Raw genomic sequence first — 15,539 nt, 5'->3', positions numbered from 1 at the left:
CTGTAGAGAGGAGCCAGAATCTTGATTCAAGATGTAGAACAGTTCAGCTCAGTTCAGTTCAGTCGCTCAGTCATGTCTGACCCTTTGCAACCTCATGATCCACAGCATGCCAGGCCTCCCTGTCCATCACCAACTCATGGAATTCACCCAGACTCATGTGCATCGAGTTGGTGATGCCATCCAGCCATCTCATCCTCGGTCGTCCCCTTTTCCTCCTGCCCCCAATCCCTCCCAGCATCAGGGTCTTTTCCAATGAGTCAACTCTTCGCATGAGGTGGCCAAAGTATTGGAGTTTCAGCTTGAGCATCAGTCCTTCCAAAGAACACCCAAGACTGATCTCCTTCAGAATGGACTGGTTGGATCTCCTTGCAGTCCAAGGGACTCTCAAGAGTCTTCTCCAACACCACAGTTCAAAAGCATCCATTCTTGGGCACTCAGCTTTCTTCACAGACCAACTCTCACATCCATACATGACTATTGGAAAAACCATAGCCTTGACTAGATGGACCTTTGTTGGCAAAGTAATACCTCTGCTTTTTAATATGCTGTCTAGGTTGGTCATATCTTTCTTTCCAAGGAGTAAGCTTCTTTTAATTTCATGGCTGTGGTCAACATCTGCAGTTATTTTGGAGCCCCAGAAAATAAAGTCTGACACTGTTTCCACTGTTTCCCCATCTATTTCCCATAAAGTGATGGGACCAGATGCTACGATCTTAGATTTCTGAATGTTGAGCTTTAAGCCAACTTTTCACTCTCCACTTTCACTTTCATCAAGAGGCTTTTTAGTTCCTCTTCACTTTCTGCCATAAGGGTGGTGTCATCTGCATATCTGAGGTTATTGGTATTTCTCCCAGCAATCTTGATTCCAGCTTGTTCTTCTTCCAGCTCAGTGTTTCTCATGATGTACTCTGCAAAGAAGTTAAATAAACAGGGTGACAATATACAGCCTTGACGTACTCCTTTTCCTATGTGGAACCAGTCTGTTGTTCCATGTCCAGTTCTAACTGTTGCTTCCTGACCTGCATATTGGTTTCTCAAGAGGCAGATCAGGTGGTCTGGTATTCCCATCTCTTTCAGAATTGTCCACAGTTTATTTTTATCCACACAGTCAAAGGCTTTGGCATAGTCAATAAAGCAGAAATAGATGTTTTTCTGGAACTCTCTTGCTTTTTCAATGATCCAGCGGATATTGGCAATTTGATCTCTGGTTCCTCTGCCTTTTCTAAATCCAGCTTGAACATCTGGAAGTTCACAGTTCACGTATTGCTGAAGCCTGGCTTGGTGAATTTTGAGCATTACTTTACTAGCATGTGAGATGAGTGCAATTGTGTGGTAGTTTGATCATTCTTTGGCATTGCCTTTCTTTGGGATTGGAATGAAAACGGATCTTTTCCAGTCCTGTGGCCACTGCTGAGTTTTCCAAATTTGCTGGCATATTGAGTGCAGCACTTTGAAAAAGCTCTACTGGAATTCCATCACCTACACTAGCTTTGTTTATAGTGATACTTCCTAAGGCCCACTTGACTTCACATTCCAGGATGTCTGGCTCTAGGTGAGTGATCACACCATTGTGATTATCTGGGTCATGAAGATCCTTTTTGTACAGTTCTTCTATGTATTCTTGCCACCTCTTAATATCTTTTGCTTCTGTTAGGTCCATACCATTTCTGTCCTTTGTTGAGCCCCTATTTGCATTAAATGTTCCCTTGGTATCTCTAATTTTCTTGAAGAGATCTCTAGTCTTTCCCATTCTATTGTTTTCCTCGATTTCTTTGCATTGATCACTGAAGAAGGCTTTCTTATCTCTCCTTGCTATTCTTTGGAACTCTGCATTCAGATGCTTATATCTTTCCTTTTCTCCTTTGCTTTTTGCTTCTCTTCTTTTCACAGCTATTTGTAAGGCCTCCCCAGACAGCCATTTTGCTTTTTTGCATTTCTTTTCCATGGGGATGGTCTTGATCCCTGTCTCCTGTACAATGTCACAAACTTCCATCCACAGTTCATCAGGTATTCTGTTTATCAGATCTAGTCCCTTAAATCTATTTCTCACTTCTACTGTATAATCATAAAGGATTTGATTTAGGTCATACCTGTATGGTCAAGTGGTTTTCCCTACTGTCTTCAATTTAAGTCTGAATTTGGTAATAAGGAGTTCATGATCTGAGCCACAGTCAGCTCCCAGTCTTGTTTTTGCTGACTGTATGGAGCTTCTCCATCTTTGGGTGCAAAGAATATAATCAATCATCTGATTTCGGTGTTGACTATCTGGTGATGTCCATGTGTAGAGTCTTCTCTTGTGTTGTTGGAAGAGGGTGTTTGCTATGACCAGTGCGTTCTCTTGGTAAAACTCTATTAGCCTTTGCCCTGCTTCATTCTGTACTCCAAGGCCAAGTTTGCTTGTTACTCCAGGTTGTTTCTTGACTTCCTACTTTTGCATTCCAGTCCCCTATAATGAAAAGGACATTTTTGGGGGGTGTTAGTTCTAAAAAATCTTGTAGGTCTTCATAGAACCATTCAACTTCAGCTTCTTCAGTGTTACTGGTTGGGGCATAGACTTGGAATACTGTGATATTGAATGGTTTGCCTTGGAGACGAACAGAGATCATTCTGTCTTTTTTGAGACTGCGTCCAAGTACTGCATTTCGGACTCTTTTGTTGACCATAATGGCTACTCCATTTCTTCTAAGGGATTCCTGCCCGCAGTAGTAGATGTAATGGTCATCTGATTTAAATTCACCCATTTCAGTCCATTTTAATTCGCTGATTCTTAGAATGTCGATGTTCACCCTTGCCATCTCCTGTTTGACCACTTCCAATTTGCCTTGATTCATGGACCTAACATTCCAGGTTCCTATGCAATATTGCTCTTTACAGCATCAGACCTTGCTTCTGTCACCAGTCACATCCACAACTGGGTATTGTTTTTGCTTTGGCTCCATCCCTTCATTCAATCTGCAGTTATTTCTCCACTGATCTCCTGTAGCATATTGGGCACCTAAGGACCTGGGGAGTTCCTCTTTCAGTAGTCTATCATTTTGCCTTTTCATACTGTTCTTGGGGTTCTCAAGGCAAGAATACTGAAGTGGTTTGCCATTCGCTTCTCCAGTGGACCACATTCTGTCAGACCTCTCCACCATGACCCATCTGTCTTGGGTGGCCCCATACGGCATCGCTTAGTTTCCTTGAGTCAGACAAGGCTGTGGTCCATGTGATCAGATTGGCTATGTATGCTTTAATCCTATTTAAGACTTTTGCCCCATGTGAATTATCTTTTATTATGCTCTGTTGTCACTAGAAGGTAAATATGGAATATTCTATAAATTTTTCCTTATTTTGTGGAGAAGGGCAATAAATAGCACAGCACTTAATTTCTTAAAGTACATATGTCAACAATATGATTTTTTTTTCCTTGTCAGTCTATTTGGGCTGCTAGAACAGAATACCCTAGACTTGGTGGCTTAAATGACAAACACTGGCTCCTTACAGTTCTGAAAAGTTCAGGATCAAAGTATGGAGATTCAGTGTCTGATGAGAGCCCACTTCTTGGTTCATAGATGGTCACCTTCTCACTATTTCATCACTTGGTGGAAGTGGGGTGGAAGCTCTCTGGGGTCTCTTGTAAGGGCACTGACCCCATGCATGAGGGCCCTCCCCTCATGACCCAATCACCTCCCAATGGCCCCCTTCCAAATAGTGTCACATTGAGGAATAGCTTTCAACATGTGAATACTAGGGGGACACAAACGCTTAGTCTATAGCACTTTTCTTTACAGAACTTCTCAGAAAATTGCCCAGTGACCCAAGTCTTCAATTTTTAACTGTGGCTAATCAATGTTTGCGTACATCCCTGGTGACTCCGTGGTAAAGAATCCACCTGCCCATGCAGAAGATGTGGGTTTGATCCTGGGGTTCAGATATTCCTTGGGGAAGGAAAATGGCAGTCCATCCCAGTACTCTTGCCTGGGAAAACCCATGGACAGAGGAGCGTGGTAGGCTACAGTCCATGGAATTGCGAAAGAATTGGACGTGACTTAGCAACTAAACAACAACAACAAATCAATGTTTGAGGCATAATTCTTCATTCCATATTCTTAAAATTCTCTTGTACCCATCCTCTTCCTCACAATCTCTACTGCTATCACCCTAGTTTAGGCCCCATCATGGTTTGCCTGTAATACCAACCAACAGTCCCTAATGGATACCCTCTTTATAGCCCTGGTATCTTCCCCCTCAATCCCTAGACTGAATGATGTTTCCAAACTGTGCAGGTATGCTCTTGTAAATCTTCTGTTGAAACTATTCATGGGCTTCCCTTTGCTCATGGATTAAATAAAAACTTGAGGGGCTTAATAGATCCTTTATAGAAAATAAATGAAGATCTGTGATATTGTGATTTATAATAAGAAATATATATTTGGTCTTTGTCCCTGTTTCTGGAACAGAGCTCCTAAAACCCCTGGAATCTTCTAAGTGATAAGAGCAATAAAGGTGTCTTGATAGTTACAACAAACTCCTTTCATGCACATCTGAGCTTATGGTGACGAGGTAACTTTTGGAGAGCAGGAAGGATGGGAACCAAGCCTGTGACTGCAGGGTGGAAATTTCAGTCCCACCCTCAGTCTCCAAGGGGAGTTAAGAGGCTGAATCAATCTCCAGTGGCCAACGGCCATCATTTGATCAATCGTGTCTGGGTAATGAAACCTCCACAAAGACCTCAAAGAACCATTTCTGACAGCTTCTGGTTGGTGAACACATGGAGATTTAACATGTGGGGATTTGGGGACTGTGGTATGCTCAGAGAGGGTGTGGAAGTTCTGTACTCCTTCTCACTTAATTTGCCTTTGCGTCTCCTGTATCTGGTTGTTCCTAAGTCATATTCTCTTACAACAAACTTATAAACCTAAGTAAAATATTTTTCTGAGTTCTGTGAGCCACCCCAACAAATTAACTAAACCCAAGACAAGGATTGTGGGAACCTGCAATTTATAGCAGTATTCAGTAGCCCAGGTGAGAACCTGGACTTGAGACTGATCTCTGAAGGGGAGACAGTCTCATAGCACTGAGCCCTTAGCCTGTGAGATTAATAATACTATCATCGTGTGAACAGTGTCAGAATTGAATTGAGTTTATTACTTGGTGATGTGGGAAAAAACAAACACACAGGATTCCTCCCAGAAATAGCCCTTTCATGATGCAAAGTTTCAAAAAGAATAAAAGAAACCAGTCTAGAGATGTTAAGCAAAAAAGGATTCAGTTCAGTCCAGTCATTCAGTTGTGTCTGACTCTTTTCGATCCCATAGACTGAAGCACGCCAGGCTTCCCTGTCCAACTTCTGGAGCTTGCTCAAATTCATGTCCATTGAGTCAGTTACACCATCCAACCATCTCATCCTCTGTCGTCCTTTCTCCTCCTGCCTTCAATCTTTCCCAACATCAGAAAAGGATTAGTATAGAAATTAGGTGTTTAATAAAATGTTGGAAGAGCTTTGGGTATATTCAGACCTCCAAGAATGCCATCACAACTGGCCTCCCAGGGGAAATGGTACCTTTGCCAAAATTAGGAAGGTAGAGAATCAGAATGCACTACACTTCTGTGCCTACAGTCCAGGTGTTAGGAAGCTGCTACCACCACCAAGAGAACTGACTAAGCACAAAGCTAGCAACTAGACACTGGAACACTGTCGCAGAAAATTTCAGCTTCAACAGAAATCAGTCAAGAGCATCAGGACTGTACAGCCTCTGTCTAAATCTTCTAGAATAAATCTATGGCTGGAAACTAATTTGCATCCAGACCTCTGGTTGCAAGAGAATCTTGGAAAAGTAGTCTTTAACCGTCGAGAAAGACAAACAACAGAAGGTAGGAAAGGGCGCTAAGTGCAAATTGACCACACCCAACACACCTTTTTCTTGCCTTCTGTTTTGACACAATATTCTGGCTTTCTTCATAACTTTGTAGTGCTTCATTTTCTTCCTGTATTTTTTTTTTCTGAAGCTGCAATGCCTTTTATTACCTGACATAGGAAGTCACACAATGCTATTTCTACCATATTCTCTCTTTAAAAAAAAAAAATTGTTGGAGGCATAGTTGATTTATAATGTGTTCGTTTCAGGTGTACATTAAGGTGAACTGGTTATACACATACCTAGATGTACTGTTTTTAAAGATTCTTTTCCCATATAGGCCATTACAGAGTACTGAGTCGAGTTCCCTCTCCTATACAGTAGTTTCTTATTAGTTATTGACTTTATAGCAGTGTGTGTATGTCAATCCCAATCTTTCAATTTATCCCTCTCCTCTCTTATCCCCTGGTAACTCTAAGTTTGTTTTCTACATCTTTGATCCTACTTCTGTTTTGTAAGTTCCCTTTTACCATATTTTTTTAAGATTCTACATATAAGTGGTGTCATATGATAGTCATCTTTCTGTGTCAGACTCACTTCACTCAATATGACAATCTCGAGGTTCACCCATGTTTGCAAATACCATTTTTTACGGCTGAGTAATATCCCGGTGTATATGTGTACCAAGTCTTTATCCATTCCTATGTTCATGGACATTTAGGTTGAGTCCATGTCCCGGTTATTATAAACAGTGTTGCAATGCACATTGGGGTACATCTATCTTTTTGAATTATGGTTTTGTCTGGGGATATGCCTAGGAGTGGGATTGCTGGGTCATATGGTGGTTCTACTTTTACTTTTTTAAGGAAGCTAAGAAACCACCATACTGTTCTCCATAGTAGTTCTACCAAATTACATTCCCACCAATAGTATAGGAGGGTTCCCTTCTCTCCACACCCTCTCCAGCATTTATTATTTGTTGGTTTTTTTTTTTTTTTGATGATGACCATTCTGACCACTGTGAGGTGATATTTCATTGTTCTACCCATTTCTTACATATTGCTGTTCCTCAGGACTCAGACCTATCCTTTGCTCTATATTCTCTTTACTCTATATTCTCTTTCTGGGCAATTTTATGTACTCAGTATGTAACGATTCCAAACTCATCATCTCCAGCTAGCTTTCTTTCACACATGGTACCCACATCTCCAGCTGCCTACTGGATCTCTGCCTAGAAATGTCACAGGCACTTCAAGCTCAACATGTCCAAAATTAAACTGATCCTGTGCCTTCCTCAGACCTCCTCTGCCCCCTGATGTCCCTATCTTAATGAATGGCAAGATAAACTATCTCATTTCCTCAGCAAGACACCTAGCAGTCATCCTTGACTCCTCCTCTTTACCTTCTACCCCTTGCCTACCTCTCAAACCTTCTTTTACAGTTCTTTCTCTCTCCCTGTGCTCCAGCAGTTCTGGAATCTTTAGCCACTTGGAGCCCTCCCCTCTTCTCATAACATCCTTCTCCCTAAAACCTCAATTCTGAGCACCAGCTTAAGTTATCACTGTCTCTGAGCTCTTCCTGGCTCTGGACCATACTTCTAGCAGAACCCGCTAGAATTCCCCCAGCAAAGCCTCATCAGCTATTACTGTGATCACTTATCTTGGCCTGTCCTTCTCAGGCTATAAGTCCACTGAGGGCAGGGAAGTCTCCATCTTGCCTGCTACATCTCAAAGGTCTGCCGGGTGTCCCTAAACATAATAGTTGTCCAACAACTTTTTGTTGAATGAATGAACACCTGCATGGGGTCCCTCAAAGCACTTTGTATTTACCTATAATTTAACAGATGATACGGATGTTTATTTTTTAATTGAGTACTGAAATTTTGGGCCTCCCAGGTGGCACTAGTAGTAAAGAACCCAGCCTGCCAATGCAAGAGATACAAGAGACACGGGTTCAGTTCCTGGGTCCGGAAGATCCTCCAGAAGAGGGTATGGCAACCCATTCCAGTATTCTTGCCTGGAGAATCCCATGGACAGAGGAGCCTGGTGGGCTGCAGCTCATAGGGTCGCAAAGAATTGGACATGACAGAAGCAGCTACACACACACACAAATGCAGAAATTTTACAGAAAGTTAAATTCAGATAATTTTGTATGGGGGTTAAAATTGGGATTGGAACCCAAGGCTCTTGACTGCCAGGGTTCTTCCTCATGGGTTGTCTAATTGACTGAGCAAGTCGTCTCCTCACTCTTAGATTTTCCTTTGTTGTCCAAGGTGCCTCTGCCCATGATTCATCACCTTCAGAACCTCCATATTTGAGCCTGGGCGGGCCCTTCCTGTTGGTTTGACTTGGATGGCATTTTGACCACTTGACTTTTGCTTGCTGGGTTCTTTTTTTTTTTTAACATGCAAATGTTATATTTGGTTGATCTGTAGTTAAACACTTCTTGAAAGTTTCAGACCTCAGCTTCTTGGTGATCTCATAAAGTTTCCACAGACTGTGTGTCATTCACAACCTAAGTATCTGGAAGGAAACCCAACTTTAAAATGCAGTTCCCAGTGATTTCAGCCTGAAAGGTGATATGTCTGTTTTTCTAACATCTCCAAGTCACTGGAATGTGCATTGGCAATATTTCTAGACCAGATTTCTGGGGAGCCAGCTCACTTGTCCAAGAGACACATTTAAGTTAAAGATACTAAAATCTCAACAAGCCTCTTGGCTATTTCATTGTAACTACAGAGATGGCTGATTTGGAGACTAACATATATATTAGCTGAGACAAATAAGCATATGTCCTGAAACAAGAGTATTGTCTGATATTAGAAGTAAAGCTTCTGGGATACCATTGAGAATATCATAAATGCTGTATGTTGTCAAACCATTGGTTGATACAGCTCATTCATTCATTCATTCGACATGCACTCTCTGCATGGGGACTATGGGCCAGGCTCTGCGCTAAGTCTGCATGAAATATATACAACCTCTGTCCAGCCGGGCAAGCAATTACAGTGCACTGCGGAGGTGTTCCTCTGGTGGAAGAGAGATCAGCCTTGCCTTGGAAGAGCTGGGGCGGCTTCCTAGGAGACGGTCCATTTGAATTGGATCTGGAAGATGAGGTAGTCTTAGAAGTGAGCAGCAAGGGAACCTCAAGGAAGTGAGTGTGGCAAAGATACAGTGTAGAGAAAGAGCACTTTGTGGTTTCAGGAACTTGGGAAGCACAGAGCACAGACGCTATGCGAGGGCCACCAGGAATGCTTCTGTGGGCACACAGTGACTTGGTCTTCCTAGGCTAATCTTCACAACTGTTCTCTCTAATATCCAGGAATTTATCTGACCTTTCCTTGGACCCATTTAAAATTTTCATCTTGAACACCTTATAAGGGTAACAAGGTTCATTTATACTCCACAGGCTGTTAAATATATACTTCCTTTTATTTGTCCTAAAATACTTACCTAAACGATCACCAGCAGGGTCATTTTTCTCCCTCTTTAAAGTTACAGTGTGTGGGTACTCCTACCTAATCCCCAGGAGTCACACAGGTAAAGAATGGATATGAAAGGCACTGCTGAAATCCTGACTGGGTTAACTATGGCCACCTAAAAGCTCAGATCCACCCTCCTCACCGTCCACGTCACACCCACATGTTGCTTCTTTGTACTGCTTCCCCTGTTTGATGACCTCCCTTGGTGCTAATATTCTTCATTTGTTTTTAAAATAAAACCAGAAAATCAATTTATTAATGGCAATGAGAACACGATCTGCTGGGTGACTCACGGTAGTCAGAGCAGGACGTTCTCCCCGAGCAGCTGGGAGGACACTGAGCCGGGGCTGCTGACTGGAAGGGTCTGTCACCTCCCCAGGAAGGGCTCACCCAGGCTAGACTGGCCAAATCTGAGGCCTGGGCTGGGCGCCCCAAGGTGAGACTCGGGGGGGCTGCTTGTTTCTGATACCATATAGTTAAGTGTTCCCGGAAAAGTCCTTATAAGTAGAATGCAAGGTGGCCTTGTGAACAATGTCCCTCCTACCGCAGCACCCTATGGAATGCTGTCCTGAAATAAGATGCTATTCAGTTCAGTCACTCAGTTGTGTCCAACTCTTTGCGACCCCATGAATCGCAGCACACCAGGCCTCCCTGTCCATCACCAACTCCCAGAGTTCACTCAAACTCATGTCCATCAAGTCGGTGATGCCATCCAGCCATCTCATCCTCTGTTGCCCACTTCTCCTCTGCCCCCAATTCCTCCCAGCATCAGGGTCTTTTCCAATGAGTCAACTCTTTGCATGAGGTGGCCAAAGTACTGGAGTTTCAGCTTTAGCATCAGTCCTTCCAAAGAACACCCAGGACTGATCTCCTTTAGGATGGACTGGTTGGATCTCCTTGCAGTCCAAGGGACTCTCAAAAGTCTTCTCCAACACCACAGTTCAAAAGCATCAATTCTTCAGTGCTCAGCTTTCTTCACAGTCCAACTCTCACATCCATACATGACCACTGGAAAAACCATAGCCTTGACTAGATGGACCTTTATTGGCAAAGTAATGTCTCTGCTTTTGAATATGCTATCTAGGTTGGTCATAACTTTTCCTTCCAAGGAGTAAGCGTCTTTTAATTTCATGGCTGCAATCACCATCTGCAGTGATTTAGCCACTGCCATTTGGGAATTTTTAAAGGAAGGAACAGATTTCTCGTCTCGAACAATCCTTGTTCATAATGATAACAAGTAATAAACTGTTATTAATTATAACAGTAATAAACTGCTAGCTCCTTGCATATGACTTTTCCTCCTCCTACTGAGAAAACCAGCCTTGCAAGGCTCTGCCCTGGGTCCTCTGCCCTTGATTTCTTCTTGGCTCACCTCCCCTCAGGCTTCTCACCCTCCTTGCACAATATCACCCACTTGCAAGGCGGGCAGTTGGAGGAGGGGGTGGATAAAGAGCACTGCTGTGAGTCTGAACCCAAGTGGAAAAGAGTGGGGAGGAAGGGTGGGGGGGTGGAAGCACCTCGGGCCACCAGCAATCTAAGGGAGTTTGACGAGGCTCTGGGGGCATCCTCAAGGCAAAGTGCCATCAGAAGAGTCCTGGCCTCGGAGGAAGAGGCTGCCTTAACACCCCTGCCGTGCGTGGTCCCTGACTGGAAGTGCCTGTGGGAAGTGCAGCCTCTGCGCATGGGTGATGGATTTTAGAGGCAGCATCTGGGTCTTGGGCAATGGAGTTCCTTTAACTTGGAGGGCTGCGAGGTTTGTGCTCATGGCCAGCACATTTGCAGTCCTCCTCACCTCCTCCCCACCCAGCCAGCTTCTATCACTCTTCAGATCTTAGTTTAAACATCACTTTCCCAGGGAAACCATCCCAAACCTTTGGATGACCAGGCTTCCCTCCTCTCTGTTCCCACACCACATAACTTTACTGTAAGTTGCTGTTCAATTACCTGACTCCCCAGAGGCACTCTGAATTCAGAACTGTGTCTGTATTGTTCCCCACTGAATCTGTACTACTTGGCGGCACCTGACACCTGCAAGAAAATCAGTGTTTGTTGAATGAATGAATGGCTAGTCACTGATATAGCTGTGATAGCTCAGATTATATATAATCCTGGTTTCAGGGAATATACTTATGAAATGGATGGTCCTAGGTACAAGCTTCACCTTTCTGGGGTATTTTCAATGTTCAGGCTGAGCTTTCAGAACAATTTGAGAAACCCCTTGAAGGAAACATTTCAAGCTAGAGCAATCTCTTGGGTCACAATTGTTACTTCCCAGTTCCACCTTGGAATAGAGTCCGGGGCAAGAGAGACAGAGACAGCAGGATTCAGGAGAAGTTTGCTTCCTAGAACTGCTTTGATCACTAACAGGATCTTAAATTTCTCCTCTGGAAACCTATGTTCATACTTCTTGTCCTTCTTGGGCTAGTAAGAGCCCTGTGGGAGAATGTGTTGGCTAGTTCCAATGCCAGCCCAAGATGGATTGTATTACTATTGCTATTGTTTCTGGACTACAGGTCAGGTTAAGGGGAGACAGGGGAAGGTGAGGGAAGGGAAGGTGAGGGAAGGGAAGATGTAGGTCAGGACATCAAGACTCCTCAAGATGTTCTGGGGAGAAGCTGTGCCTTAGAAAAGAGCCCAAGGGCTCAGAGAAGACAGTTTCTTAAAAGGACACCAGACCTGCCTGGAAAGTCAGGAGGGATATATAAGCCATGGACACCCATTCACATGATTGTGCACTGGGTGTAAAAATAGGACCCGGAGGCTGCCAGACTCTAAAGTGATTCCTTAGTTCTAACGAATTCTCTGCACTGGGGGAAATGTGGGCAGTTCTGTGGCATGAAGCAGCACTTCCTGTCAAAGAAGTCTGTGGAACCATTTAAGATGTTCTGAACAGTGTCCCTCAAGATGTCTAAAGCGCCTCAGCCAAGTAGGAAAGGGGTCCTAGGAAACATTACATGCTGCCGAGAAGCACGTGGGTTGGCAGAAGTTGCTCTGTGCACAAACCAGTTCAACCTCAGCCCCTGGAGAGGACCTGCTGGGTCCCTCCCTGCTCCCAGAGCACCCAGAGACAAGAGCCCATCTGCTTCCTGAAGTTACATGGCATGCTCAGAAAGAATTCTGGCTTCAGAGAACCCCGAGATGTGGGGTCAAGACTTGGTTTCACCAGACCAACATCTGGGACCTTAGGCTATCTCCTTAATGATGACTTTTTCATCTACAAAATGGAGCTATAGGAGCAGCCTTCCTCACAGAGTTTAGTATAAGAATTTCAGATAATATATGTCAAGTATCTAGCACACAGTAAATGTTCAGTAAATGAGAATTATTTTTATTTGACTTAGTTGAAAGCGGAAAACAGGCCTAGATTTGGATGCTGGTTTTGCCACTTACTAAGTGGTGAAGAATCCACCTTCCAATGCAGGAGATGCAAGAGATGTGGGTTCAATCTCTGGGTTGGGAAGATTCCCCAGAGGAGTAAATGACAACCCACTCCAGTATTCTTGCCTGAGAAATCCCATGGACAGAAATACCTAGGGGACTATAGTCCGTGGCATCGCGAGGAGTCAGACACGGCTGAGTGTGTGTGCACACACACACATTGCTACTTACTAGCTCTGTGATTGTGGGCAGGTTACTTAACCTATTTGAGTCTCATTATTTTCCTTATTTGTAAATTAGGAAAATACTACATAACTTTCAGTGGTGTTGTAAGAATTAGAGTTAATTTAAGAAAGGCACTTAATTAGGTGCCTGGCATGTACTCAGTAACAGCTATCTGTTAGGATTATTTGTAGATCAAGGAAGGAATAAAAGTTCTTGATTTGGTTTGCACAGACCAAGGAGATATAAGGATCACGAGCCAATTTGAATTGTTCTGTGGGAAACAAATTGTCTTCTAAAACAGGCTGCCTTATTTCCCCAGTTAGACCAGTTCTGAACCTTTGGGTAGCAGAGGCTGGGAACTGGCCCCAGGCCTGGAAGGGTCAGACCTCAGTCACTCTCCGATGGGGGCTTCCTTCATCTGTCCATTTTCCAGGAGACATTTTCGCCTCCAGCCTCAGGTCCCCTGAGGAGAGCTGGAGCAATAGGTCACCATTATTTATACTGCCACAGAATTTTCAGACCATGAGACTCCTGCCTCTCCCCAGGCTGGGCTGGCCCATCCCCAAGAAGGAAGGAAGCCAGGAGGTGGAGGAGGTTACAAAATCGGTTTGTATCCATCCTGTTTTTAATTGATTTCACAGTAGGGGAACGAAAAGCGGAATCCTTCCTACATAGCCTTTCAACGCGGGAGTCCTCCTCTGGTTAGGAAATCCATCTGGGAAGACCTGGAGTCGGTCTTTGGGAGCTCCGTTTTTGTCCCAGCAGCCTCAAAGCCCTGCTCCACCAGTGCCCACGGTGAGGGCTGCTTCTGTGAGTCCCCTGTGTGCCAGCCCTTTACACACTTGCCTGGAGAGAGGGGTAGCCCTGCCTCTGCCCTCGGCTCCAAAAGAGCCCACCTCTTTCCCACTTAGTGTAGTCCCCCATCAGCTGGGTGTCCCCCCAGGACCTCATATCCTAAGTATATCCCAGGTATATCCCAGGCTCTGTGGGAGCCCAGGTCCTGTTGGGATTTTTGTGGATTCCTGGAGTCAGGGGGAGATGCAGGCATGACTGATTTCTTACAAGTATCTTGGGCCTCTCAAATTTTCTGCACCCTGTGGCTAGACCATGGCCCCCCAGATGGTGTGTGAAGAGTTGTCAGGATTTGGTGATTATAAAGAGTGGCCTCATACTAAGCTTCAGAGACATCAATGAACACATCCACATTTCAGACTTCTGTTCTTAGAACACGGTTCAGCCATCCAACCATGGATGTGGATACATCTGCATTGATCAAATTTTTTAAAATATAAACTCTGTCTTTATGGAAGGAGACTGGGTGAGCGAGGAATGAGGAGGTGGGAGACTTGCATATTTTTTTCACACACACACACACATCCCTCATGTTCCCTCTCTATGCCATTTAAAGTGCTCCAGCCCCTCCTTTCCGCAGAACCAATCTTTTAATCCCTGAAGAAGGAAATGGCAACCCTCTCCAGTATTCTTGCCTGGAAAATCCCATGGACAGAGAAGCCTGGCAGTCTACAGTCCATGGGGTCACAAAGAGTTGGACACAACTGAGCAACTAAACCACCAACCTTTCGATAGCTGATCTCAAGTCTTTTTTCTCCCCAACCACTCATGTCCTCAGCAGTCCCTTCCTCTCTCTGAATTCTCTGAGAGAATTTCCAGTCAGTCTTGCTAAGGTTGGGACCTAGGCACAAGCCATCTCATCACGTAATAGAGTATAATAACAGAGTGTCTGCTTCCCAAGAGCCACGCTGGTCTCTGGTCCGTTCCTTAAAGGAAGAGACTGGCCACAACTTAGTTGCTGCTGACTGATCAGGGTGGTGGTTGCTGAAGTCTGGGGTGACTCTAGCAATTTCTTAAAATAAGACAACGTTAAAGTTTGCCTCACTGACTGACTCTTTCTTTCATGAATGATTTCTCTGTAGCATACAATGCTGTTTGATAGTATTTACCCACTTTTTTGGGCTCCAAAATCACTGTAGATGGTGATTGCAGCCGTTAAATTAAAAGACGCTTACTCCTTGGAAGGAAAGTTATGACCAGACTAGATAGCATATTAAAAAGCAGAGACATTACTTTGCCAACAAAGGTCCGTCTAGTCAAGGCTATTGTTTTTCCAGTGGTCATGTATGGATGTGAGAGTTGGACTGTGAAGAAAGCTGAGCACCGAAGAATTGATGCTTTTGAAATGTGGTGTTGGAGAAGACTCTTGAGAGTCCCTTAGACTGCAAGGAGATCCAACCAGTCCATCCCAAAGGAGATCAGTCCTGGGTGTTCTTTGAAAGGACTGATGCTAAAGCTGAAATTCCAGTATTTTGGACACCTTATACAAAGAGTTGACTCATTGGAAAAGACTCTGATGCTGGGAGGGATTGAGGGCAGGAGGAGAAGTGGGCAACAGAGGATGAGATGGCTGGATGGCATCACCAACTCGATGGACATGAGTTTGGTTGAACTCCGGGAGTTGGTGATGGACAGGGAGGCCTGGCGTGTTGCAATTCATGGGGTCGCAGAGAGTCGGACATGACTGGTGACTGAACTGAACTGAACTGAACCCACAAATGAACTGCTTTCAAAACTGGAGTCAATCCTCTCAAACCCTGAAG

The sequence above is a fragment of the Ovis canadensis genome, chromosome 7 (assembly GCF_042477335.2).
Source record: "Ovis canadensis isolate MfBH-ARS-UI-01 breed Bighorn chromosome 7, ARS-UI_OviCan_v2, whole genome shotgun sequence".
In the NCBI taxonomy this organism is placed as follows: domain Eukaryota; kingdom Metazoa; phylum Chordata; class Mammalia; order Artiodactyla; family Bovidae; genus Ovis; species Ovis canadensis.
The sequence above is the reverse complement of the archived record's forward strand: the minus strand, read 5'-3'. Positions refer to the sequence as shown.